Raw genomic sequence first — 25864 nt, forward strand, 5'->3', positions numbered from 1 at the left:
TGCTTTAGTATCATAGACTTGTACACCTACTTGTGAAAAAGAAAGCCCCTAGTAGTGGCAGATACCAGTAGCTTTGACATTGGATAAGCATGATGAGACAAAAACGACAATTTCCCACCTACCTTTCCCAAAAGATACTCTCATCAGAAAAGTGCCCAGTATTTTGTGGACTTCCCTTGTAGCGCATTTGTGTACAGATGTTGTGGTGATGAATTTTGCTGCTGTTGTTGACAGCCGTTAGAAGTCAACCATAGGATTTTGACTCATTTCCTCAAGTCTTCTGATTAAAGAAGGACACGAGGAAATGAGCCTAGTGAGCCACGGCGTCCTGAAGGGCAGCTCAGGAACCCTTAGAAGTGGTCTGGGCTGCTGCCGCAGCGTTTTCTCGGGAATGAATTCCATGTAGGAGTTGGCAGGCTAGGATGTAGGAAGTGCTTTATTTTGCTGCATTCATGTATGGTAACTTTTCCAAAGTGGGATTAAAAGGCATTTGCAGGAATCCAAATATGCAAAATTTCATATGTAGTTTCAGCAACTCAAATAGATATTTTTCACGGCTGCAAATCCAAAAGGAGGGGGTTGCTTAGTAGGGAATTAACAGAAGTAAAAGTTTCAGTCAAGGGCAAGTTCAGTGTAAATCTTGGTTGACTGTAGAAGACTTGAGAATAAGGTTGGCCTAAAGACTAATTTCTGACATTTTTAGATGTGACCGTGTAGCTCACATTTTGACTTAAGATTCTAATAAGTAAAAGTGGTTTTACGCCAATCGCCTGTGTGCATATTTGTTGCTCACAGGGTGCTTTTTTCAGAAAACAGTGAGTATTTCAGTATTTCAAGATGTAGAGAATTTTTATCAAGGACTCAGTTTCTTCTTTTGAAGAGCTGAAGCCTGGTCCATTAGGAAGGGAGTTAGGCAGCTGGGTTGCTTGGCTTCTGCGCTCATCTGGCCCCAGTGAATGAGAGTGAAATCAGGCAGGTGCTTGCAGTGTAAGGCCCACCAGCCCATGGCTGACATCTGACAGCTGTGTGGCTTTGGAGCAAGTTGCTTAACCTTTCTGGCCCTTGGTGTTTCACCCTCATTTTGCCACTTATTTTCTGTGTGGTTTTGGATAAATTATTTAACCTCCCTGTGCCAGTAAATGTGTTGCTGAGCATAAAATTTGTAGAAAGGAGCTTCAGGGTAGTATTCAACATGTTAGCCATGTTTCTTAATTGTGAAATAAATAATGATCCCTAAAAGCGGAATGGCACCTACTCTTGGTATAGTTGCCTAAAGATTAGAAGAATTCTTGTAAAAGTGCTTGGATACGATTAGAGGAGGCATCTAATAAATGAGTGAATTCCTCTGGTAGGTAAAATTTGACTTATGTTCCTTTACGACTTATCCTTTACACATGGATATCAGTAAATACTAATTTAACAGCTTTAAAAATGAGGTGAGCTTTAAAATTTTGTCTTTTATGTTATTTTGGTGTAACAGTTGAGTTTCGTACAGCTTTTGATATAGCAGTTGAGAATTACTGGTCTTAGAAGTGCACAGATCTTGGACTTTTTTTTTTTTTCCCTAGAACAACCTCCTGCACATTCAGAGAATTTCTCCAACAAAACTATTCACACCTGATAATTTTCCCATTCATCTTGTGCTTTAGTCTTCATGCTTACATTTTGTACATGATACTTTGCTTAGATAGCTTCCACTGCATACTTTGATAGCTGGGATGCCAACAGTCCTGTAGAATTTAAGGTTTAAGCTAACTTATTGTTCGGGGCATGTGGCAGTAGAGTGGAGAGCTTGGTTTCTGAAAGTGGCCACCTGAGTTTTTAATCCCAGTTATGCCCCTTGCAGCCGTGAGATCTAGGATAGATGCTTCATTTTCTCATCTGTGAAGTGGGGCCGGTGGCAGAGGGCTCCTGAGAGATGAAAATGCGGGTTCTGCCTGTGATGTGCTCACTCAGAGCTCCTCAGAGCAAACGGTGAACTCCACCATCAGAAGGATTTTCTCAGGTTCCTCTTTTAGCTTTGTCTCTGAGAAAAACAAATGGAAATGGTATGAAACCAGATCATGAAGGTCTTTTTTTCTTTTTTTTTTTTTTTTTTTTTTTGCATTAAGTCAGGTTTGTACATTTAATGGCCATTTTTCAAGAAGTCCAGCCAGTTAGGTAGTACATTCTGGTTCTTTATGTAACCTGTCTTTTTATCGGTACCGGGGATCGAACTCACAACTGCCTGCTTGCAAGGCAGGCGCTTATGTCGCTGAGCTAACCCCAGCCCTATAACCTGTCTTCTTAGTTGACTTTCTTCCAAACGTGAGAAGGAGTTTGGAATAAAAGTTCGGAGGAAGGTGAACTGTGAATCTCTAAATGGCCATTTTTCTTTAGGTAGCGGCCCATCTACAGCTTATGAACTACTTCCTTATTGTATAAAATAGCTTTGAAACCACTGAGAGTGACAAGTGGAGAGCTTTTCCTTGATTGTGTGCATGTGTGCGTGTGCATATGTATGTGTGTGTACAGGAACCAAGTTGGACTTGTTTATTGCCCTGAGCTAGACACAGTGGTGCCCGGTAACTCTCATTCTAATGGCTGTCCCATTCTAGCACTTGGACGGAAAAAAAGTTTGGATTCAGTTTAACAAAGGTTAATCAGTCCTGAGTCTGGATATTTGCAGGCCTGCACACAGGGGCCAGGGGTTGCGCGAGATGGCACCAAGTTCACAAGTTCCCAGCTGTAGAACAACAAGCTCTAGGCAGCATTTTACTTTTTTTTTTTTTTTTTTTTTTTTTAAAGATAGGGTCTTGCTTATGTCGTCTAGGCTGGCCTTGAACTTGCAGGGTGATCTCTTCCCTCAGCCTCCTGTGTGCTGGGATTACAGGCATGTGTCCCCACACCTGGCACTAGGCAGGACTTTCAAGATGAGGAGCCCAGATCTTGGTGAGCAGGTGATACTAGAGATCAGAGATCAGTACAAGTGTCTGTTTCAGGGATAATATTTGAGATTAATTTCTGTACCTACAGAGTAGAGTATCTGTAATTGAAGCTTGGGAAAAGCAGCAGGAACATGGAGCCAGGTGCAAAGGTCTGATTTTAGGACTGTCAGAGCTTTCATTTGAAGAGATGGCTCGGCTAAGGAGTCGAGGAAGAAGAGCCTGGAAAGTGGACTCCTGATTAGCCCAAGAAATGCTGGACAGGAGTCTGGAGCCTTGAGTTGGCCCAGACTATGAAAAAGCCCCTGAAGTCAGGCTAAGGTAGATCTGATCCAGGAGCAGGGTCACCTGCTCACTCTTCTGTCAGGTAAGCACACACTGCGCCCTGCCTCCTGGGAGGCACCGTGCCGTGTCCTGCAGGAAAGCTCCAGAGGCTCGTTTACTGGGTGCATTCAAGACTGAGGGGATTCTTTTTTTTTTTTTTTTTTTAATTTCGGTAAAATATACACAATATGAAATGAACCATTTTAACTATGCACTAAATACATTCACATTGCTCTGCAGCTGATATGTGGTACACTTGTATCTTGCAAAACTCAAACTCTGTACCCATTTAGGAACAACTTCCTTTACCCCCATAGCCTCGACCACTAGTAATTTCAGTCCCAAATGTGACTATACCAGGTACCTGCTAAGAGTGAAACCAGACAGTAGTTGCCTTTTTCTGACTGGTTTATTTTACTTAGTGTATTGTCCTTAGGGTTCATCACATTGTAGCACAGGTCAGAATTTCTTTTTCTTTAGTGCTTGAACCTAGTGACTATCCCAGCCAATGGCTTGGACCACTAGTGCTAGAAATGGTCCAGTTGTGCATGTACCACTGGTGGTTTAGGTCCCTCAACAGCTGTGGATTATGGCCCTTTTATAGCCCTTTTGTGAATGTATTAGAGACTGAATACTATTGCATTGTATGTGGTACTACATTGTGTTACTCACCTTTCCATCAACCAATGGACATGTAGTTTGCTGCCAGCTTTTGGTGGGTATGCAGGATTCTATTACAGATCTGAGCGTCCAGGTGTCTGAGGGCGAGTTTTGGTGGGGACTCAGGATGCTTGATGCTGTGGACCTTTAAAGTGTGTCTGGTAGCAGGGTTGGGTGAGGGCCCGGGTGATAAGTGTCTGCTCAGGAGAGAAGGGAGAAGCCAGGGAGGTGTGAGGAAGATGATAATCTTTATCCACTTGGCAGGCTGCTTCTGTACCTTCTGTGTGTCAGGCTCTGCTGAGACAGTGGGGAAGGGGAACAGGCAATCCGGGGGGTGGGGGTGACTGTGGGTGGTCCTGGGGAGTCAGGGAGAGGAAGGGAGGGGACAGAGGCAGGCTCTTTGAGGGAGGCAAAGTGCTGATGGACTCTGCTAGGGTTTGTTCATTGATTATTTACAACCTGCATTTACCTGAAACTCCGTTTCACAGGCACCATGGTAGAGCATATGAATGACATTCCTCTGAGAGTCACATCCATACAAAAAAATAAAACTGCGAAGTCACAGAAGCTGGCTCTGTGGTATCATTTAGAGATTATAAAGAAGTGTCTGTCAAGTGCATGGCACTCATAGGGAAAAAGAAGTTTTCGTGAAAAAGAGCGATGTGATGGGAAGATAATGTATTTTGTTGCATGAGTCCATTTTGAAAGCATGGCTTTTATTTTGCTCAGAGAGTGAAGGGGACCTTTTGGGTGTAGAGGAGGATGCAGTTGGTGGCTTTGGCAGGCAGACCCTTTGAAGGCAACTTAAAAGAAAGTGGATTTATGAAGCCTAGGAAAGATAAGGTGAGGGAAGTGTTAGTGAAGGCAGTTTTCAAATATTTGTTCAGCGTTAGTGAAGAATGGGACAAAATGTACATAATTTAAATTGCCCCAGAAGGAAATTGAGTGTTGTTGTTATTTTGTATTTTGTGTAAGAAAAATTCTCTAATGGGAAGAGTTGAAAAAGACTTCATTATGCTCCTGGAACTGGTTATAGGGTCTTGGCTGGAGATGTGAGGAGAGTAAATAACTATTTTGAAATGTTAGGTCCTGCCCAACTCACTTGCCTTGATGACCCTTTAAAGGCTTGTCTAAAATGCTCTCTGAATAATTACAAAAGTGGCAAAATAAGCAGTCAAGTTTCTTGCCGTGGGATAGGGCATTTTCTCATTTTCTCATAAATCCTGGGTAGAGACAGTTTTTGGCTATACTGAAAATAGCCAGTAAGGGACTTATTACCAGTTACTGATCTATTGGGGTAGAGAATCTAAACACAGAACAAATCGTATAGTGCAGTCCTTGAAGTGAATTTCAAAATAAAGAGAGATAAAAGGAAAGTTGCTGTCTGGAGAAATCTTTAATCAACTGTTTCGAGCTAACCTAGGTGGCCATGCTGTGAGATGGCCCAACCTGCAGCCAGGTGGAGAGGTCTGAACGGATGAAGGATGGGCTACTGCGGTCCTGCCCCCTTGATTACTCAGGGATGGATTGTTCCCTGTGGTTTACTTCCTTCCCATCTGCCCTTTCCCATTGGGCATTTCATGGTTAGGTTTAATCACACACATTAGCGCCATCAGTGATCCAGTGGGGAAGGCAGTAGGAACAGAATTGCAATTCAGTTGATAACATCATTTGCCCCTGTCATATTGAAATGTTTGATGTATAGATGGGGTCCCTACCTTAAAGAGATCAATGCTGAGTGGGTGTTAATTTCACACCATTTGTAATAAGATTTAAACAGTGGTCTGCTCATAATCATTATGATTGGGTTGGGTGATGTAAGCATCACTTCCTATGTAGAATGAATGGTTCATTCAACAGGAATTATGAAGTGACCTGAAGTAAATCTTGACTTGTGGGATGGGATTTAGTGACTGTCTGAACACAAGGTAGAGGGTGAGCGATAGACAAAAAACTCATACAAAATCTCTGGAGGAAATAGTACAAGGTGAGCTGGGACAAATTTTAGGGTGCTTGGATTTTTATTTTTCAGGATTTGAAGTATTGCCTACGGTGCCATATGTGATAAGAGTTTTAAAATGTAACCTGGTCAAGTAGTTGGTTCTTTAGAGAAATAACTTCAAGAAACAAAAATATGCATCTCACTTCTGCGTGTAGTTACACATGTTGTATGTACAATGGAAATCTAGCATGAGTTGTTTTTAAGTCCAAAACTTAATGCCATCCTCTCTTTTCTAATAACCCTGTCTCCAGTCAAAATTACAGATTTTGTGGTCTCAGTATCTGATATTGGCAATAGATGATCTCTGATTCTTGGCTTATTAACAAATTTTAAACCTTTAATAGTATGGTAAATATGATAAATAATAGCATGTAACAAGCTTTATAAACCAATTGTCGCTTATGTCAACTCATTTGTTGAAGTGAAGCAGTGGAAAGTAATGATCAGGGGTCCGGCGGTCTGGGGCACCTCGAGATCCTTTTCTGACTCCTGCTCAGTCCCACGTTAGGAGGAGGAGTTGGTGCGGATGCTGGCCCACCAGTGCCTGTACCAAGTGCCACAGGGGTATGTGGCTGTGGTGGTTAGAATTCTGTCACCTAAGGAAAGATAGAATTGATAATACTGGCGTAGGCATGCCTTGTCCTGACCAGGTAAGAGGAAAAGAAAGAGGGGAAACTGACATCTTCATTTGGCCAAGAATATCTAGTTCATTTGAGTTACCCTGCATGACCCAGGTTATTTCAAAAGATAGAAAATTCCTAACTACCATAATCCGGGGTTCCCAGTAATGGGAATATCATAGCTTGTGCATACTTTGGAGAAGAATGTGTCTCCCTTGAAGGGCACATTTAGAGAAAGGAATCCATGTAGTTACTGGCTTTGGGAGAAAATATTTACTGGGGATTTTAGAGATGTGATTCAGTGGAGCCAGTGTGTGTTAAAAAGAAAACTACACTGTGTTAAACAAACTTGAGAATTCTACCTGGAAAGACTTCGATGAAGAGTAAAATTATAGTACTTTAGAAATACAGTAATAATTTTTAGCTTGTAAATTTGTCTGGGGGGGGGGCTTGTTTGAGACAGGATTTCGCTATACATTTCAGGCTGGCCTTGAATTCACAGTGGTGATCTTCCTGCCTCCACCTCCTAAGTGCTGGCTAAATATTTTAAATATGTTTCCACCCTAATTTTCACAATGTGGATGTTTCCTTTCATGGCTTGCATGTATGTTTGAAAGATTTTCACTTTAAGAAATGGGTGATATTTAATTGACTGATAAAACCGCCACATGTAAATTGATTCCTAGGAATTCTTGTCATTGTGATATTAAGCCAAGATCCTTATTCTAAACAGGTCATTAGAATACACAATGAAATGCCTGATTCAGATATTTAAATGTTTTTGTTTTCGTTTAGTCAATTTGTATACTTAATGCAGGGAAATAGTAGGTAAGTTTTCAGCTGAACTAGAAAAGCACCATTTTGATAGAAGAGATCCCTTTCTCTGCTTTTTAAAATAAACTAGCATATGTAGAAGGGTTTGTGAATTTTTTTGCAGTAGATCTGAATCTGTTACTTAATTTACATTCCAGAATTTTTGAGGGATATTATTTAAAATGATCACTGCAGTTTCAGATCTACGACCCTTCCAAGAGAGGCTGTGGAGGGTGGGGATTGCTCCGTGGCAGCGCTGGGTCATGTTCCCTCTGCCTCCCTGGCAAGGATGACCTGGGACAGAGGTGTGACTTCCTGCTGACCACTAGGGTGCCTTGTGAGGGTGCCATAGAAATCCATGGAAATCACCTGTAATTCTTGAAGGATCTGATAGCAATGAACACTAGACCCAAATCCTAGTCTTCTGGCAGCTTAGGCTCTAGTGAATTTTTTTCCTTCCAGTTCTTTTCTGGATCTTTTTTTAGGTCTAGGAAAGATGGAAAACAGAAAGAAAGAGGAGGTAGGTCTGGGGGTGGAGGAGATAAGGTGGGCTGGTTGTCACTGCTGCCACTGGGCCTGTCCCACCCCGTGGAAGGGCCGAGCAGCCCAGCCTTTCTGTCTCTGATCTTTGAAGCTTCAAAAGCAGTGGGTTCATGCTTGATCCAACAGGTATTCCTGATGAAGGGTTTGCTGCGTGATTGAATCTGAAGGTGACACAGGAAAAGCACTCCTGTCCGGGATTTTGTGGGAGACTTTAATGTATCCAGATGTGTTGTCATGCAATGGTTTGGAATCTTTTTTTCTAGAACATACCAGAGTGTTCTTTCATAGCTAAGAGAATGGTTTGAGGAACCCCAGCTGGATGCTCCTGGGGATCTATCTCTCTAAAGACAGGGGGTTCTGCACCTCTTCTAGAATTCTTCCATTTTTTTTCTTGTTAAAAATCTGAAGAACTTCAGTTTTATTCACAGCTGTGTTACATGACAACATTCCAGCTACCACTAGCATCATCAGTCGAACCACAGTGTGCTGTTTCCACGCTCCTGTTACAATGGCTGGTCTGGTTGAGGTGACATCAGAGAGTACAGCATCTGACTTTTTGCATCTCATTAGCCTTAGGATGGCCTTCTAGAGGTCCACAAAGTTTCAAGCTCTCCAGCTTTGACAGATGTCTGCCCAGGTAGAGTCCACATGGTGGACTTCCTAGGACTGCAGGGTCTTCTGCCAGTTCTTAAGTGCTAGTGTAGGACTCTTGTTGCCTATGTTGTTCTGGTCCTCAGGAAGAATCCAAAATTAAGGTTGTCCAAGCACAGAAAGCAGTGCCGCTTGAATTCCGGCCAGAAGCCGTCCTTGGTGACCACAATCTTGGCTGAGGGCAGGTATGCATGTTTGGGTATTCAAAGTAGTTGTGAAATCAGTTGTTTTGCCCTAGACTTGAGAGTTCCTTTTCTTTAGTGTAATTGTTATTGACTTGCATGTGTTGTTCTGGCTGAGAATTTCATGGCCCACATCTAAATAGATCATGTTTAAATTTACTATCAGGTGACTAGAGGAGGGTAAACAAATTTTCAAAATCAGTAGGGAGCCTGTGATTTCTAGGCTGCTCTCTGGCTTGTTTGGAAACCCATTAGCAGCCATTTCATTTTAATAGGAAGGAGTGGAACTTCACATTAATTTTTTAAAAACGCACATTTTTATTGTGGGAGCATTTAAAACAGAATAGTTTAATGAATCCTCATATCCATTATTCAGCTTAACGCTTAGCAGCATAGCCAGCCCTTTGCCTTCCTTTTATCCAGTTCATTGTCCCAGAGCAAAGCGTGTCTCCAGTGTCAAAGGATTCATCCGTGTTAACTATTGTTATGATCCATTATTTTATTAGGAAATTTTGTTTTGGTTTGTTCATAAAAAATGAAAAAATGCATCTAAAGATATTCTCCATGTAGCTCTCAAATACAGACTCCCTTTCATAAGTATAAAGATGATATCAGTATCATATTCTTCCAAATTATAATTCCACAGCATTATGGAGTATATGATATTCACATTTCCCTTACTGGAAATAAATATAAAAATAAAGACAAAAACATAAATACTTGAATAGAACAAATAAGATTCACACACTGTAATCAGTTGATATGTCCTTTATGCTGTTGCTTCTCTGTAGGATTTAGCCCCATATTTTTGTTGAAGAAACTATATTCTGTGCATGCACTTTTTACTCTGAATTATGCTGATTGCATTCCTGTGGTAATTAACATGTTCTTTTCCCTGCATTTCCTGTAAATTGTTGATTTAGAGGTTTGATCATATTCAATTTTTTTCTTTCTAAACAAGAGTACTAGATAAATAGTGTATTCTTCTGTTATTATTCTACAATCTATTTTTGATATATCTTTGGGTGTTTTTAAAGATTTATTTTTTTTTCTAATGACTGAGCCAATCCTGCTAACCTTTGTGTAATATTCTACTCTTTGGGGGGACTCTTCCATTGGTTTTTCTCTGTACAGATAGCATACCTATTTTCAAAATTTCCCCATCCTCCTCTCAAAATTTCTCCATTCTGTGTTTTTCCAAAGGGTGTACTAAAACTACCCTGTCAGCTCACATAACAGTCATATACTTTCATCCCTGCCATTTGCCCTTAATTCTGCAGGCAAATTTTTGGGGTGGTACCGGGAAATGAACCCAGGCCCTTTGCACTGAGCTATGTCCCCAGCACTACCCTCTTTTATTTTTCATCATAAGACAGGTTTTTGATAAGTTGTCTTGGCTGGGCTGGAACCTCTGACACTACTGCCTCAGCCTCCCAAGTTGCTGAGACTGAAGGCGTGCACTGCCAGTCCTGTGTGGTCTCTATGGCAAGTGTTTCCTGGATACTGGGCTCTCAGCAGCTCGCCTGTACTGTGTAAAGGTTTCCTATCAGGTGGGCTCTTAGGAAAATGTTGCCCTGTCTTATCTTTGCTCAGGCATCATTAATGTTTTACTGTATTGTCTTTTGCCATGAAATGTTGTCAGAGTGTCAGGGTAATCTAATTTTCTTTCTCGCACAGTAGACTTGATATTTTTGCTGAGATACCCATGGGAATGTTTTTTACCTTTATTCTTTGAAGCCAATGGTTTTATAGTATGACTGGTCTGGGTAGATTTTTTTTTTTTCCCCAGAGACATGATGTGTTGCTAAATATGTAACTTCAAGTGTTATTTTCATTTCTCCCACTAAAGATTTCCAAAGCATAGCATTTACTGTTTGTTCTATTTTTCATTTACTCAACAGCCACCGTTACGTGTATGTTAGATCTTCTTTGCCTGTCTTCCATAGCTATCGTTTGCTCAGATCATTTTAGTCCTTTTCTAATTTGGTTTTAGAAATTTTAGTTTTCATTTTTCATTTAAGGGACTATTCATTTTTACGTGTTCTTGCGTCTTATTTGTCTGTCACTTCTGAAATGATTTTCTTTCATTCTTTCTTAGTTTTTGTCATTACCACGTTAAAATCTTCATTTTCTCCAATCAGCTCATTTCTGAGTTTTGAAAATTTTGATGGATGCTCTTCTTTATAGCTGCTTTCATTTGCTTAATTTCTTTTTATTCAGTTTGAAACATTCTCATTCTAGATTTGTTTTTGCATCTTTCTGGCCTGATTTAATCTATCCTAGGAATGTATTTTTGTCTGGTTCTTCACTTTTTCTTAGAAGGTAACCATTTGGAATTCAATTGGGATTCTGTTACTTGCTATTTTCTTACAGTTTTAGGAGGGTGGGCCACTGTGGCTTTTCTAGCATGACAGATCGAGTGTACCCTTGTCCCTTTATTTTTTTCAGTACTAAAGATTGAACCCAGGCAGGGCCTTCACACTGGACTATATCCCCACCTCTTTAAAATTTTTTAAAATTAAAAAGAAATTATTAGTATGTGTTTGCAGTACCTAATGATTAAGTTCATCCTGGGGAATTGGTACACATTCAGACAACTTTCATCCACCCCGTACTTCCTATGTGAAAAAGAGATAGCTAAGTTTTAAAAAAGTTTCACCTCAGGGTCAGGCTTTATCCTGGGTTATTAGCTCATAAGGATCAAACTTCCCAGATGAGAAAATTTCTTAGCAAAACAGATGCACACATGGACATCACGGTCTTCTCTGTACTCACTAGTAAAATTGGAACCTACGATGTCCCCTTTCACTTTCTATGGCCACTTTTAGGTGCTTTCCAATGAGTACCCATTGATAATCCCTGTAGCTGGTGGTTTGGTCCCTAGTCTTGTATAGGGTTTCTGGGACCCCTTATCACCTAGTTTTGTTGTAGAGGTTGGCCATGGTTTTTGCTTCCACATGTTTGCCCATTTTTTATGGTGGAGGAGCGTCCACAACTGTGCTGTCACCCTGTGATCTGTATCATCTCCCCAGGTCTGTATTGACTTTTCACCATAAAATGTGTTAACTTTTGGATCTACCAAATCCAGGTCAAAGCAAAACGTTAAATTGCAGGGTAGTTGCCTTAAAAATTATTTTCTTTCAAAATAAGTTTCTAAAAGTTTGTGTCTGAAGACTGATTAGCATGGAAATGAACATTTTATGCTCGCTTGACATTAACCTTCTTAATTCTTGTTTATGGCACGACAGTGGTTGAAATGGTCTGAGTACCTAGAAACGCAGTGGTAAGTTGTTTTGGAGGAAAACTTTGAAGATGTGACTTTTCTTGGTTGTTGTTATTTGTTAGGCATAAGATGCTTTGAGTTCTGAAGGAAGAAGTATAATTTTATGGTTCTGAAAGTATTAAGCCACATATGTAATGTATTTTAATACTGTTGAGTATAGGTAACATCATTATTTAATTAGGTACGATTTTCTCTCTCAGCTCCCCCTCCTCCCCCGTGAAAAATTTACATATCTCTAATTACAATCATTTGGAAAAAAAAATGCTGCCATGGCTTGACATAATATTAATTTAGATTTCCAAAAATACTAAATTTCCTTCCTCCAACATAGTCTTCCCGTTGGCCATTGATTTAAATTATTATCCTAAAAGGTTATAATTTTAGAACTGTCCTTTTTTATCCCTCGCTTTTCGGTGTGGTCATTACTCCATAAAGTCATAGAAGGAAGAAGCAGAAGCTTCTCAGTAGAAATACGGGAAGCATTTATTTATTTATTATTTTTAGTAGTTGTGGAAATCAGAGGAAGATTGTTTTCAGACATTTCCTCTTGTTTTCTGCAAAGTGATGGGGAAGAGATCATTTTGCACACAAGGCCGGCTTATTAAGAATTCTTTGTAAAAGGGAAACAGGATTACTGTATTGCTCTAAGTGAGTGTCACCCCAGAAAAATTAAGAGAAAAGCAAACACTCATTAAGCAAATTGACCAGCAAGCGTTCTGATGAATGTTGAAACAAATTTGAATAAACCAATTTTGTCCATTAGTGTGCTTTTAAACCAATGTGATTGTTTTGGCCTAATTATTTTCTATTTTGTTTATTCAAATGGAGAATGGCTGAAGAATTAACTATTGCAGCAATTATCTGATTAGCAATTTAGAAAATTGGTGAGTGGTATCTGCTACTCACCAAGAGCTGTGTGGTACGCACTTGCGCCATAAAGCATGGACCGAATAAGGAAACACCTGTACTCTTTGCTGCTTGTCAGCAACTACAAGTGGGGCTCAATAGCCCCCCACCACTACCACCATGAGGTAGCATGGGCTGCCGACGGACATGAGTGCTGGGCCCTGAGGCTTCGTGCACCAGATTGCAGTCTGATGTGCTGCAGAAGTTATCTTTGCCACCCAGTGTCACCATTCTGGACTCCTGTAGCTGTGACTAGTGCATTCTGCAACATTTCCCACTTTGAAAGCTTAGGAATTTGAGAAATCTGTGCCTGACTAGCTGCCAAGGCTTGTCAGGGGGACCCAGCACGAGGCCGATTTCTAGGTGTAAAAGGCAGGCAGATCCGTTCACTCAAGAAAATCTGTTTTTACAGGTTCGCTTTGAGTTCCAAGAGACAGATCTTGGTACAGTTTCTTGTTGCACTAATGCCCTGAGTTTGGGTTTCATCCCCTAGCTGTCTGCCTTGTGGGGTAGGGGTTATCATTTCTCATGTGTCATCTGAACCTACAGCATTAGCAATTCTGGCATCTGGAGAGAGGCTAACCCCTTGCCTCCTGCACTAAAAACTCCTGAGTGACACCCAGAAATCTCCTTTATTTAATAAGCCCTCCAGGGGAATCCCCTGAAGGTTAGAGTTTGAGAAACAATTGTTAAGGTGCCAGAATGATGGGGCTTTTCACAGCACCAGACTAGAAGCCTCTTGATTCCTTTAGGGTCAGATGGAACTCTCAGTTCTTCTGTGGGACTGGGAGAGAGAGGTGTTTCTGTTAATCCAGACAGGAAAACAGACAATTGCAATACTATGGGACAGCACTAAGGGGTGCAGAAATGTATATATAAGAGGAAAAGAATGGGAGGTTTCTCTAGAGCTGCAGCTTAAAAGGACAAATGTGGTTGTCACCCACCTCAGTTACAACCTTTGAAGACCGTTCAGCTCTTAGCATGAAGCATATCTGTATGGGTCCCTTTGAAGTCTGCCAGTTTCCTCTCTGCACAACACACCTTGTGCCATCCTTTGCTTTCACAGCTCCCTTTGCTCCATAAAGATGTCTAGCTTCCTGTCCTGTGTCCAGTGGGAAGGGCACTGGATTCCTTCTGGCCTCCTGGCGTACCTTGGAGTCCAGTTCCTGGGTCACCCTTGCAATCCTCTTTGACCTGCCAGGGTGGGTCAGTTCAGCTTTTACTGTACAGCTTACTTCTTTGCACTCATCATATTATAATTATATAATTGTATAATTATTGGTCTTGCTCACCCTGAAGCTAAACAGAAACTCCATAGGTGGGGTGGGGAGGTCTGAGCTTGTTCACTGCTTCCCAGGGATCCAGTATATGCAAGCCTTTAGTGTTTATTTTTAGATGAATGAATGAATAAAAGGACAAACTGTGGTGGTCTATAAGTCCTCACTTATATTTCGAGGAAACATAGGCTGGTTAGTGTATCCAGTTTTCATAGAGGCATCACCTAATGATGATCCAATCCTGCCACTGAAAATGGGGGTCCCTTGCACCATGGCAGTGACATTTCATGATTTGGTCCTAAATGTGGGTCTGGCTTTAGTGCACCTGAGAGATGACCTTCCTGAGTATTAGTATTACAGCAATACGGTAGAGAAAGGTCTTCTTGTTTTTTTCAAGATGGTCACAGCATGTGAATAAGAAGCGGGAAGCCCCAGTAGTAAAGGCAGAAATGGGGGAAATATTTGGGGAAATGATTGATGACCTATCTTTCCTGAGGCTTTGAGAATCACTGCCATCTTTGCTCACAGGTGATCCTGTGTTTTTGGCAGACATTTCAAATCTAGTTAATAGAAGAGAGATCTTCTGTCTGTTGTGTAGTCAGTTTGCCTTGGTCTGGCAAATGCTAAACTTGCACTCATATTCTGGAAAGTGAACTGCTTCCCAGGGTAGCAAACAGCTCCAAGGTGTAGTCATTTGTCTGAAATAAGAAACTCATGACATTTGATACAGAAAGAACATATGTGTATGTCATTCATAAAAATGCATATGTAGAGAGTGCGGGCTTATAGATATTTTTAAAAGGTGCTTCAAGATGCTTATAGAATCTTGCTTTTGATAGACGTGTTATTTGCCAAATTAATTGTGTCTGTTTCAAAATACTCTCTCATACTTACTGCAAACCAGATTAAATAAATTGTAATAAAATAGAAAATTGGGAGATAAAAGTCATAAACACAATTTTCTAAGAGTTATGTCAGAATAGCGACAATCTGCTGATCTGGCTAAGAAGGGTTCAGAGCACAAAGAAGTGTACCTTGGTGTTTTGGTACCTGCCCTGACTAATAATATATCTTCACCAGATGCCTTTTTTTCTCATAACCTCAGTGCATGGCGTACCCTCGTGCCCCCCTCCTTCCTTCTTGAGTGCCAGGGAGGTTGTTTCCCAGATGCTTTTCTGGTGCTTCACAGGTCTATGTCCCCATGTCCTCTGCTGCTATCATATGCAGTGATCCCAGCAGTACTAAAAGGGATGCTCAATGAACATAACATTCTTAAAGGATTTAGAGGTGATGTGAGGCTTCTGAGCTGTTTCAGCCTCAGTTCATAGATGTCATGTCTGCATTGGTGTAGCTTGGATTGGAATTCCCTGCACATCTGATGCATTATATTCCTGTTCACTTGCTTACTCAAGTTTAGGGAAACACCATCATGTGCAACCTCAGATCTTGCCTCTAGACATGAAAGTATTGTTAAATAAAGTTGCAAAGCTGGACCTACCTTTTCAAAAACTCCTTTCTGGAAAATTATTTCAACCTTACAAAAAAGTTGCAAGGTAAGTACAAAGACTTCCAGACAGTGGTTGTTAACATTTGGATACATTTTGCTTTGTCTGTTTCTATACATTATTCTTTTTGGAACCTTTTGAGTAATTTGCTAACCTAGTCTGTACCTCTTGGCCCCTTTGAGGACCTGAAAAAGGGCCACCCAGGGAGAATCCCCTGCCCTTGACCCGAGGTGCTCTCTCTCTGCATCGTTGGGTTTCTGCATTAAGCCTGGTGCTCTGAGTTGCTCTCCAGTGAGCTGGTTACTTGTGCTTGAGACCTTTCATTTCAGTTCAGATTCTAAAACGCACTCATTGTCTTCTGGAAATCTCTTTAACGCCTAAAAAACAGATTCTCTTCTTTGGCAAGATAGTACAAAAGCAAGTAAGAAAGGGGCTTCTTGCAGTTTCTCATATTCTGAACAAAGAAAGGAAGGAGATTCACCCTGGCTTGTTATCCACAGCTGCAGGTAAACTGTTTTCCTCTGAGTAGTGCACGTCTGTCTGCGGAAGAGTTATCAATACCAGTGCCCTTTTCTCCAGCAACTGCCTCAGATAAAATCCCTTCTAGAAAAAGAGAACCAGGGGCTGGAAATGGAGCTCAGTGGTATAGCACTTGCATAGCATGCTCCAGGCCCTAGGTTTGATCACCAGCACCACACACACACACACACACACACACAGACACACACACACACGAAGTGCTTTTGTTTCTACTTCCTTTGGTATAAGACAGCCCTGTGGCTATAAGATGACATTTTGAAAGTCAGAAGGAAAGACTGTTGTGCCCGCAGTGTGTGGTATGGAAGGAAGGTGCAATTTTCCTTATCTGACAGGCCCATTAAAAGTGGAATTTTAGAGTATATTCACCAGTAAAATGTATAGATTTGCCAATAATGATGGAGATTAACGTAATTAACTATTTAAGGCAAGTACAGTTCCTGGCATTTTTCAGAGCTTGAAAGTCAGAGAGGTTTTTCTAAAGTAAGTATCTAGTTGAAGATGGTGTTTAAAAATTGCCTCAGGGAAATGATCCAGATGTCAAGATGAATGGGAAATAAAACGAGGCATTGACATACAATGGGATAGCACTGAGCCTTAAAGAGGAAGGAAATTCTGGCATGGTGTTGAGTTAAATGAGTGAGACACACAAGGAAAAATAGTATTCAGTTTATATCAGGTACCAAGAAAAATCAAATCCTGGAAGCAAAGTAGAATCTTGGTGACCACTGGTTAGAGGAAGGGATGGGGGTAATAACCTAACACATACTACTAGCATTTCTGTTTGAGGTGATGAAAAATGGTGGAAATGGATAATGGTAATAGTGATAGTTGTATAACAGTGTGAACTAATGTCACTACACTAGACACTTAGAAATAGTTAAAATGGTAAGTTATCTATTATGCATATTATACATTTCTTAAATGTCCCGGTTACATTGGTATGCATATATGTACACACATATACATGTGAGTGTGATATTAACTAGTCCCTCACTTACTGATATTGCATTAGAATTAAATGCTGTGGAATTAGAACTACAGTTTGAGTGCCCACATTTTATTTCCTAAGGTTTTTCATGTCACCATCACAACCTTATGTCCTCTTCTGCTACAGGAATTGGCACTTTGCAGAATTCTGTTTGCTCAAGGGAGGAGGAAAAGGCAAGTTAGTCAATGAATACCGGAGCTCTTGGGCTCCACAATTGCCCTGCTTGCACGGGGCAGCACCAGCAGGAAGGTTTTGTGCTCTGTCCTGGCCCCAGCAGAATCACGAGAGATCCAGCTGCCCCATCTGCAGATCCTGCAGCCAGGAGCATCTGCTGGGAGGGAGCAGAGCTCCTCTGTGCTTGCTGCAGCTCTGGGGTCAAGCTGGGCAGTGACTGGAGTGGCTGACCTTTGCCATGCTCTTCTTGACCTATTCTTTTCTGCTTTGTTCTTAGTTGTTCTTTAAGTTAAGGAAGTTAATGTTGAAAGAAGTGAAGAACCCCTGCCTATGCACCAAGCTTCACAGATAGCCAGGGCTTCGTTCTGGTGTTTATTGAATTGAGTCTTTAGTGTGTCTTATCTGGTTCACATTTCAATAAGTGCTTTCCAGAAGTAAAACGTGGAAGTCTACATATTTACAACAAAGCTGTACTAGACTATTGGAGAAAACCATGCTGGAAATGAAAAGTCCCTCCTTTCTGTTCACGGATGTGGCCTCACATGTACTTGTCAAATCCAGACCTTAACTCCCCAAGGACTCACTTCCTAATGGCCTGAAGAAGGTTTCCTCTTGTAAGATATCTTCATCTCAGATCAGGATTGGGAAGTCCTACTTCCTTGAATACTGAGTTCTGCTTTTCTTAGGATGAGTGGGTAGGGAGGGAATATATTGAGCATTCCTAGGAAAATCATTATTGCTACTGATATACAAATTTCCAGAAGAAATTCTTCAAAATAATGAGCTTATTCCTCTGAGTATTAAATGATTCACACATGTTCAAGTAGTTATGGACTTGATTAGATGTAACAGCCATTGATCAAATTCTATGTTTAGTCTATTATTCTGTGTCCAAACAGTAATGTGAAAACAAAGAAAGTGATTACTTATATTATTTATGTTTGTCATGTAAGAATCACTGCTTTTCACTCTGGACACAAGCATTGAAGTATCTTATTAGGGATTTCTTTAGCAGACCCTAGAATTTCAGAGCTTTGGGTGCCTCAGACGACCTCTTTAACGTTAATTTCAGATGAGGCAGCTGAGGCCTAAAGAGCCTTATTTCCATGACCAACTTTTAGTCCTGAAGTCCTGTGGCACTTTCAGTACATTTTCCCCTTTTACTTTTTTTAATAATTGCTTGAGGCGAGTTACAGTTTTTCCTAAAATCCACGAATATTAAACATCGCAATGAACCACCAACATTTAAGTTTTGCTCACGTCTTCCAACCTGAGAGTAGTTTTGATGGATGTCACAACTTTACAAGGCCCCCATAGGAAATCATTGCAGCCAACTGTGCTCTTAAGTTAATTTCCTCAGAAGCAGCAGAGCATCTGACATCTCTTTGATCTTGAGTGTGCTTTGCGAAAAGCATAAGGAACCCAAGGGCATCTTCTTGGGCCACCAGATGGCACACTTGTAAGTCGAAACCTAGCAGAGGAGGAGTAAGTTGGGGGTAGCACTAAGGCGAAACCCCTAACTGGCTATGTCCAGGAGTCCAAGTGGGGAACTGCTTTATACTAGAAAATGAAATCTGCCTAATTGACCCAGAAATCACAAAAATAAAGCAGAAAATGCAAATATTACAGGAAAGGTGTGATTGCCACAGGTGATTTATTACTGCCAGGTTTTTCCATGTGGTTAAAACAGAAAATAGAGAGGCTGATGTGGCCCTCAGGAGGAAACAGCTCTCAGTAGCAGAGGCAGGAAGGGCCCAAACCACAGGTGGATCCACCCTGCTGAAGGCCCACACAGAAGCACGGGCGAGAAGGTGGGGCAGAGTGGTGCTCGCAAGAGCAGGGGGACCTGGGTTTGCAGTGGGGCTCCCTCTCTGGCCCTGGGGAACCTGGGAATGAGGTTGCCACTCTCCTGACCCTGCCAGGGAAGGTCGAGGCTGTCCTCCCAGATCTTACTCCTGGAGTACCAGAGTAGACTCTATGCCCAGACATCCTGGTGTGACTGTAACAGAACTGGGGTGCCAGCATTTGTATTTTTAAAGCTTTGCTAGTGATTCCTTTGTGCAGCTGAGAGACGTGGTAGATGACTACCCCTCCTCATTACTATAAGCAGTCAAGCCTGCAGGCTCAAGACATGGGCTGGTTCTCTGTCCTTTTATCCTCCCTGACCTGCTGCCATGTCTTTAGCTGTTCCAGTGACCGTCTAGAAGGCTCTCTGCATCATCTGGGCTGGAGTATCCTTTTCTTTTATCAGTGGATCACTGCCATCTTCCTCCTTCATCCACTTCAGGCCCTGCCGTTCCTTTCTTCCTCTGCTCCCCTGTTCTGTGTATTCTCTGTTCCTTCCTGGGTGAATTCATGGACACCCTGGGTCACCACCCATTGTCTGGAGTAAGACTCCAGAGTGTGTCCTAGTCCTGGCCCTTCCCCAGCCCAACTCCCAGGACCCTGTAGCTGCCACTTGCCCCTAAATCTCATGTTCCTCCCCCGACCTTCTGGTGCTCCGCCTCCTCACCATGGAAGCCAAAACAAGGTTGGCTTGTTTTCTGCCTCATCACTGACCAGGGCCGGTCCATCCCAAGGCCCTTTGCTCACCCGGAAACCCCATCTCCTCTTGGCTTTTCCTGCTGTAGCCGGCTCAGGCTCCCGTCTGCTCTAGTATGGATCACTCCTTGGCACGAGCTGACCTTGGGTTCTGTCCTGTTCCCCTTGGGGCTGTTGGGGCCTGCTGCCTTTTTGATGGCCAAGGAGGAACCATGGTGCTTCCGGCCCTCCGCAGATCTCTGGCCCTTGCATCTCCAGCAGGTCTGTATGATTGTGTGAGTCCTAAGCACTCCCTTGACTCCATTCTTCTGAGATGTTTGTTCTAGTGCCATGTCCTATCTAATAGACACCTCCTAATCTTCCGTTGGCCAGGCCACAAATGGTTTTCAGTTTGAGCTCTAGGAGTCCTTTCCTAGTTCCTCTCCTTGACTATTCCCTACCCTCAGCTGAGTTTTCCTTAGTACAGGTAGTCCTTGCCTTGTGCCCAGGTAATGTCCTGATGTGTCCATCCTATGTTGAAGGTATTGGACTTCCTAACTGGATTTACTTCACCTGACTAGCAGACAGTTAGCTTAGCCTGGCCTGCCTTGAACATGCTCTGAAAACACCTTAACCTACAATTGGGCAAAGTCATCTTGCCACTGACTTGTTGAAAGAGTAGCAGGCTTTAGCAAAAACTGGCTTTTTTTTTTTAAAGGTCCCTGACTGTTTCAAATGAAAACACAAATCCTGCTTTTAATGAGTAACATGTTAAGGGCCCAGGGGTTTATTTGTCATTTGTCCTTGTGGTGGTCTCTTTGTCAATCTAACACAAAGCCTATGTGATTCTGAATTGTTGAGTACCTCAGATAGCTGAGCCAGTGCAAGGATCTATATCCTACTGCAAATTCCTTGTGCTGGGAAAAGGTAAAAATTCAAAATTTGCTGAAATACAGTTTTTGCTAAATATTCTCACTATCCTAAAGGCGAAAAATCCTAAATTGAACCAGCATAAGTACAATACTGGTACTTTGCTCTGTGTTTTCGCCTGCCTTTGCTTTATTGTATGGTAATTATCCCTGAGACTATCCCCGCTCTGGGCTGTGAGCCCCTCTTTGTATTCACAGGTCAAATGGCAGGAGCTCAGTTGCCTTTTTATCTATGAAGATGTGGTTCAGAAGTGTTTGCTTTGTTACTGACCCAGCTTTGTTTGCCTTTAATTATGGATACTCTAACTTTAGCTTTATTTCTGTGCCTTTTAGCCCCTTCTGTCAATTGCTTTGTCATCTTTAGACCAATCTTGAAATGTACTTAAGGAGTTGCATTGAAAAAGAAAACACATGCTGCAAAGAAGTCTTTGTTATTTTGTGAGCTTTCAAATGACCGATCATATTACACCATATTACAATAGTGTATCACTGTTGCCTACACTGGCTCAGATATTGAAGCAGATTTTGCGCAATCACTGAATAACTCATACCTAAGAGAATATGAAAATCTGGCATGTAAGTAGAAAATGTCTTTAGTTTTAAAGGCTAAATAGAAATTCGCACTCCATGAAGAAATATTTTTGGGCTCTGGATAGAAGAGAATTGCAGTCAGAGACTTAAAAGACAGTGAGATTATGTCAGTTACTTAGTATTTATCTCATGTCTACACCTGTGTAGATTTTCATGATGAATTCTACGCAGATAAGTACTTTCATTTCTGTATTACTGGATTAAAGATACACTTGAACTCTCTTAGACAGAACATCCTTTGGAAACAGAGTGATGAGTCCCTGTGTGAAGCCTTTTAGGGGTTTTCTCACACTGGCCCATAAATCCACTTTGAAAGGTCAGAGGTCCTTGGAGTTTGGATGTCTGTAGTTGGATTTGATTTCCTTGAAAGTGCATACTTTCTGCCCCCAAAAGTGCATTTGATTTTATGTCATGTTTTATAATAAGTAAAATGATGTAAAACAGTATTTGAGATTGTTTGCTGCCAAGTGAAACTGACATTATTAAGTCAAGTTCATAAGCAGATTGCCTAGATTGGGGGAGCAGTGCTGTGCAGGGTGGTGACCCCATTCTCTCCATCCTTCTCCTGTCTGCAGCTGTTCATTGACTGTATGCTGTCATCCCTTCAAAGTGTACTTAATGAGCTCCTGCTGTATTCCTGGCACTCAGAGACAGACACAGAGCTTGCTTTGGATTTTGAGAGCACACTGTTTGGAGGGTGATGATGGGGGAGGGTTCTCCTAGGACTAGCTTTTGCCCAATCACCGTGGACCTGCTGAGCAAGACCTCATCTCCTTTCCTTGGGCACCCCCACCCCTTCCAGCCTTCCAGAGGCTTTCTGGACAGCTTTATGTTTGCTTCCTCTGTCATGTTTGTCCACTTTTTGTTTGATTTTCATTGTTTTCCTGCATGGACTATGTGCTTATCTTACAGGCACTTGGTTTTACTGCTGTGGCAGGTATGCAATGACAGAAGATTTTGACCCTGAGGGTGGTATGTGCTGTGCTGTCCATGGTGGAGTGTGGATGGCTGCATGTGTGGGTGACTTGTGATGCCCTCCAGCCTCCCTGCCAGCCGGACAAGCGCAGTGTGTGCCTTTCCCTGAGCTCTTACTCCTCCTCCCTGTTTTATTCTATTTCCAGTATCATCTCTTTGTTTTTTAAACCCTCCAGGGTGTTGTGGGCAATCGCTAAGATTCTTCCATCTTGGTTTTTATCCACTGTGTTCCTATGGGGATAGAAAAGTATGTCAGCAACAATGTGCCATCCAAGTCGTTAGCTTTTTTATTATGAGTTGTGGTTAAACAGTACGTGAGGTGCAGAGTAGCTGAACTGCAGCTTAGAAGTTCGGGCTTTGCTGAAGTTGCGTTGCTCTACTTCCCCAAAATCAGGCTCAGCCTCTCGCTCTCTCTGCCATTATTTTACCTGGTTCCTTATATTTGCATTCAAAGGAGGGCAGGTTTTGAAATGACTTCTTTGTTTTCACACCAGTTTTAAGTCCAGGCCTTTTATTTCCTCATGCAGGGAGCAGTGATCTGGCTGTGATTGTTACCATGGGCCCACCACCACTGCAGCAGATGGGGCACCCCGTTCTCAGGCAGTAGGATGCCCTGCACAGCTCCCTCAGCTCAGAACAGCAGGCTGGACTCTTGACTACTCTGTTACATTGACACACTGCAAAAGAAATACAAATATGTCTTGATTTATTTATTTATTGGTACTAGGAATTGAACTCAGGACCTCATGTTTGCCAGGCAGGCACTGTGCTGCCGAGCTATACTGTTGGCCATGTCTCGAGTATGGAATTTTGTTTGAAAAACAGAAGAATAGACACCAGGCATAGAGATAGAGAGCTAAAGAATTTTTAAAAATTATTATTATTTTTTGCTTTTGGTTGATTGAAAGCCATCAGGAGAGTTCCAAGCTGCCATTCTGGCCATGTGCCACACCAAGAGTGCTACACCAGGAGTGCAAGATCTGTAGTTTATAGTTTCAGTTTTCTTAAGGGCAGCCTTCAGGAACAGCCAAGTACTAAATTTCTCTAGAATTTTGTTACATAGAGCCCTCCCCACCAAGCCTTCTAATGTTTCACTCACATTGGGTTCTATGTAGAATTTTATGGTGATGTCAACCATTTAGCCTTAGTCAGTCCTTAGCTCCCCCCACACTCATTTTTGTCGATTTGCATAGCGTATACTTTCTACATGCTATTTATGTGTAATGTATCAAACTCAACTTGTATTAACAGGTTTGGAAATAAAACCTGGTATGAGTACAAGAGGAAAGATGTGGCTCATATCCTTCCTTGGTCTTGAAGTTTGAGACTGAGAGCTTCCAGCTCCTTCCATTCTAAGTTAGAAATTTTATCAGTGCCTGCTTGGTATAAGGTGATGTGGAAGGAAGATGTGGTTTGTGCCCTCAAGCACAACTATATGGGACAACTAAAAATAATCACAGGTTATACAAATAATGTTTTATTTATTTATTTCTGTAACAGGAGATAGTTTATTTTCACTTCTAAACCCAAAAGCTAAATTTAGCAGAATTGTAAAAATGGAATCCCATTTAGTCTGAAGAATACTAACATTTAATCCTGTTAGCAAAGTCCAGGAATGGAAACTTACAATTAAAACACTGAGTAAGCCACATGTTTAGGTAGTATTTCTTATAAAGTCTTTAAAAAATATGATACAGGATCTAAGTTTTCAGAGCATATATACTTATTAACACATGTTCTGAAACCTGGTAGGTGACACCAGTTCTGAATTAATTTTTAATTAAAAAACAAAACATAGCTATTTGAGCTTTATAATTTTTCAGTGCCCCTATAACTTTCTTTTACCTCGTTTTAATGTTGATCTGCTGTTTTCAGTATACTTCAAATTTTCAAACAGTAGTCCTCTATCTGATCTAAGGTCTTATTAGATCAGTTTTAACTGGACTGAGTGTCACCTGCAGATTTAATGTCTTCACTGCTTCCGTGGACCTGATTCTTAGTATCACTTAGGTTCCATTCAGAGTTTGTGTCTTCACTGTTTTCTCAATTCCTGGACTTCCCACTACTTTTGCTTTTTTAATCCTCAGATCATCTCCTCTTTTCTGCTTTCTCCTAGGATTCGATCTTGTTCTCTGTCCCAGCTTTTGCTCCCTGCTTTTGACCTTCTTCAATCCCAACTTCGAGATCTATGTTTTCTTTGTGACCTGACATAGCTTCTGCTTCTCTGCTGATTTCTACTTCTGCTTCACCTTCTTTCCCTAGGTAGTGGTTTTCTGTGGTCTTGAGACCTGCTGTATTTCCAGTTAGACGCTCGGCTTGAGTGTCTACTTCATGAACAACTTCTTTATCACAAGTTCGTTGTTTCTCTCTGCTCCTCTTCGTCTTTTTTTCTTTTGCTTTCTCTCCCATTTTTTTTCTCTTTCTTGCTTCTCATTTTTTAGATGCTCATCCTGATGAGTTTCTTCAGTTCTTTTTCTTTTAATTCTACAGTAGCTCTGATTTTGGCATAGCCCACATATTGTTTTCCCATCAAATGATCATCTACCCAGGACTGGGCATCTCCTACTACCAATAAGGCTTCACACACTTCACAAACTTCCATTTGTTTTTCTTGGACAATGAAACTTTCAATAGTTGAGTTTGTGGATCTAAGCAATTCTCTTTTTTCTGTTAGTTGTTCAACTGATTTCATCATTCTCTGGTTGTCTTCTACCTTTCCTTCAAATCCTAACGCAGGAGCACATCCGTTTTATCTGTTACAACCTTAATTTTTTCCTCATTTTTGCCTGTTGTGCCAGTTGCCCCAGAGGACTGCTGGTTTTGAGATAATGCCAAGCATGGCCCTGTCTGATTCTGTGTTCTGCAAGTAAACTGTAAGTATTGCAAAAAAAATCTTTCTCATAGCCAACTTTCATAAAAGAGGAACTCTTTTCATATTGTCTTCTTAAATCTTCATCATGAATTTTTCACAGGGACGCTGCTGTAGTCCCGCAGCCCCTTGCTGCGCTTCTCATCTGGGGTGAGGTTTCAGTCCCGCCAACGCAAACCCCTGTGACACAGTCACCCACCCCTTCAGCCCTCCCTCAGACCTAAGAGCCTTCTCCACAGATGAGCTGACAAGACAAAATGGCCACCGTGCGCCGGCTTCCCAGCATGCCGTGCGGCTCTGGACACGCCCAGGCCCGTGGGGCTCTGGGGGCGGGGCTGCTTGCCCAGAGGCGGGGCCTCCTGGCCAGCCCGGACTCCACACATAATGTTTTAATGTGATTTAAAACATCTCTGGAGGAGTCACAGAGGCTTCTCTGGAGCTGGGACCACTCAGTTGTGAAAGAGTCAGGGCAATTGGGGAGGGTTGCAGGCTTTAGGCCTTGAAAAATTGTTGAGTTTAAAAGATTTATGGCGCTGTAATCCCAGTACCTGGGAGGTTGAGTCAGAAGGATCATCATGAGTTCAGTGC

At 41.7% G+C, this 25864-nt stretch overlaps 1 protein-coding gene and 1 pseudogene across 6 annotated transcripts in view; one reads left to right on the forward strand and one right to left on the reverse strand.

Annotated features, from left to right (window-relative positions):
• Positions 1-25864, forward strand: part of Kit (KIT proto-oncogene, receptor tyrosine kinase) — a 77739-nt gene that overhangs the window by 3168 nt on the left and 48707 nt on the right. The gene's annotated exons all lie outside the window — the stretch shown is intronic.
• On the reverse strand, positions 24241-25367 carry LOC106028058 (luc7-like protein 3; annotated as a pseudogene).

Source organism: Cavia porcellus, unplaced genomic scaffold, assembly GCF_034190915.1.
Source record: "Cavia porcellus strain 051 isolate PalLab524CR breed Dunkin Hartley unplaced genomic scaffold, mCavPor4.1 scaffold_30, whole genome shotgun sequence".
NCBI lineage: Eukaryota > Metazoa > Chordata > Mammalia > Rodentia > Caviidae > Cavia > Cavia porcellus.